Raw genomic sequence first — 2,377 nt, 5'->3', positions numbered from 1 at the left:
AATGGCAGCTGTCAATAACCACAATACATGGTTCAACCCTTGCCCGCTTTTTGACCTTAGTTGCAATGTGTTATCAGCCATGTCGAGGGAGTTTTGTCTTGTCGTTGTGCAATAAAGTTATTATTATAAGCAAGGCTCTGGCGATTGCCGCAGACTCGTTGTCCGATCGATTTTCGCGCAAATAAGATAGGGGCATTATGCCCCCTTTAAGCTAAGGGCACAACCCGCCGTACGTGCAACTACGTGATGTTTATTACGTGCCCAAACGTGGGCAATCTTTTGGGATCCGTAAGTGGTAAGTACCGCCTCCGTACGAACTCGTAGGGAATCCGACGGATTTTGGAGCACGCAGACATGCCGTATAACTTTACGTGCAAGCGAAACTTTGTGTGCCATCGGGCTGCAAATTCGCCCCCGTACGTGTCACTACGGGCGACGCGCATGCCCTGTACAGCATTTTCAGAAATACGTGGCGGACGTGGCCTTCCAAAAACGTACTTTCGTCACTCCACACAGATGGTGAAAGGCTCTGCCTTTCGATACTGCCCTTATGGCATCAAAAGGACATTAGATTGTCTTAACCTTCCGTTGTTCTTTTTATGTAGCATTGCAATGCTATCTAGATTGAGGGCAATACCACATTATCCTAGTCTGTCTAAAATAAAAATAAAAAAGAGCAATTGGATCTTGCCTGAGTACAACGTGAATCACACCAATACATTCAACCAACAACACAAAAAGATCACTTTGGGGCAAAGGGGTCTACACCTCTCATTTGCAGACCTTTTCAATGCAATCTGCATATATTTTCATGGGAAGCGCCGAGTTACGATTTTTAATATTGGCAATTCTGTAAATGTTTGATGTCACTCGACCGGGAAGTAAATTCCAACACTATGAGAACATCTGGCACTTAGACAAAGCTCTTTTAAACCCAACAGCTTTTAATGTGCGTGTCTTAACTGCTCGACTTGACTATATATAGGAGAGTTTAAAGTCCAACATCATAATAAGGTCGGTGTATTTTTCGTCTAATGTCTGACTACGATGTTCGGTCGATAAACCTTTGTCAACATTACCTCATTGTTTATAGCTGAGCCTGCAATATTTGATGTAGTCATTTTGCCTAAGATAATATTTGATGTTTGGTCAAAGGTCGAGGAAGTAGTTTTTAACCCGACAAGAAAACTTGTACAGCACAGCTTTAGTTCTGCTTGATACTGAGAAGATTTATGTCTAAGAGTGCTCGAGTGTTTTCGTGTTGTTGGCAATTTCCAGTGAGATAGCGAGCATTGAGTGCTTAAACTATTTCTATTGATTATGAATTGCAATTTGCAAGTTTTGAGTGTTATTCCGTCTTTTAAATTATACTTTTACAATGTCTATCACATTCTGAATCTCAAGTCATGGGCCAAATTGGGTCGCCCGACGATCTTCATCCAGTTTGCTAATCATGTAATAACAAATTAAGCATAGAGCATGGGACAGTTAATGTATTTTCAGCAAACTCTTATGAAGACATCGGATATTTGCCAACAATGCTTATATCTTTTTAACATTTCAACAAATAATGACATTGACAGTGAAATATATAACAACCTGCTTTGGGGCATAGGTCATTTGGAATTTGTCCAGTTGCAAACACGTACAGCTATTATTTTGACATAATACTTTAGATCCTATCTCATGTGCCCAACACTAAGATTCAGACTTTATGACTGAAATGGGGAAAAAATTTTTATCAATGAAAATTACTGCATCGCCATATGGAGGATAACGAATAAGATACTTCACTAGTACTGTCTTAATAATTAGATGGGCACATCTGTAGCTCTTCACAAAAACAGACAGTTTCATCATAAAAGATAGAAACGTCTAACATCCGCCATCCCGTCAATCTCCCATTAACTTTTATCAAAATAAACGAATAGCATTGCTTTCATTACTTTCATATAGTTGCCGTGCATTCTACAATGTATAGCTCTCTCTCTCTCTCTCTCTCTCGCCGTATATATATATATATATATATGTACGTATGTAAATAAATACAGCTAGCATTCACTCATCCACCCATCCACCCATCCACCCATCCACCCATCCATCCATCCATCTATCCATCCATCCATCCATCCATCCATCCATCCATCCATCCATCCATCCATCCATCCATCCATCCATCCATCCATCCATCCATCCATCCATCCATCCATCCATCCATCCATCCATCCATCCATCCATCCATCCATCCATCCATCCATCCATCCATCCATCCATCCATCCATCCATCCATCCATCCATCCATCCATCCATCCATCCATCCATCCATCCATCCATTCATCCATCCATCCATCCATCCATCCATCCATCCATGCCTATA

This window comes from Branchiostoma floridae, chromosome 4, assembly GCF_000003815.2.
Source record: "Branchiostoma floridae strain S238N-H82 chromosome 4, Bfl_VNyyK, whole genome shotgun sequence".
Lineage (NCBI taxonomy): Eukaryota > Metazoa > Chordata > Leptocardii > Amphioxiformes > Branchiostomatidae > Branchiostoma > Branchiostoma floridae.
This window is presented reverse-complemented; position numbering follows the sequence as displayed.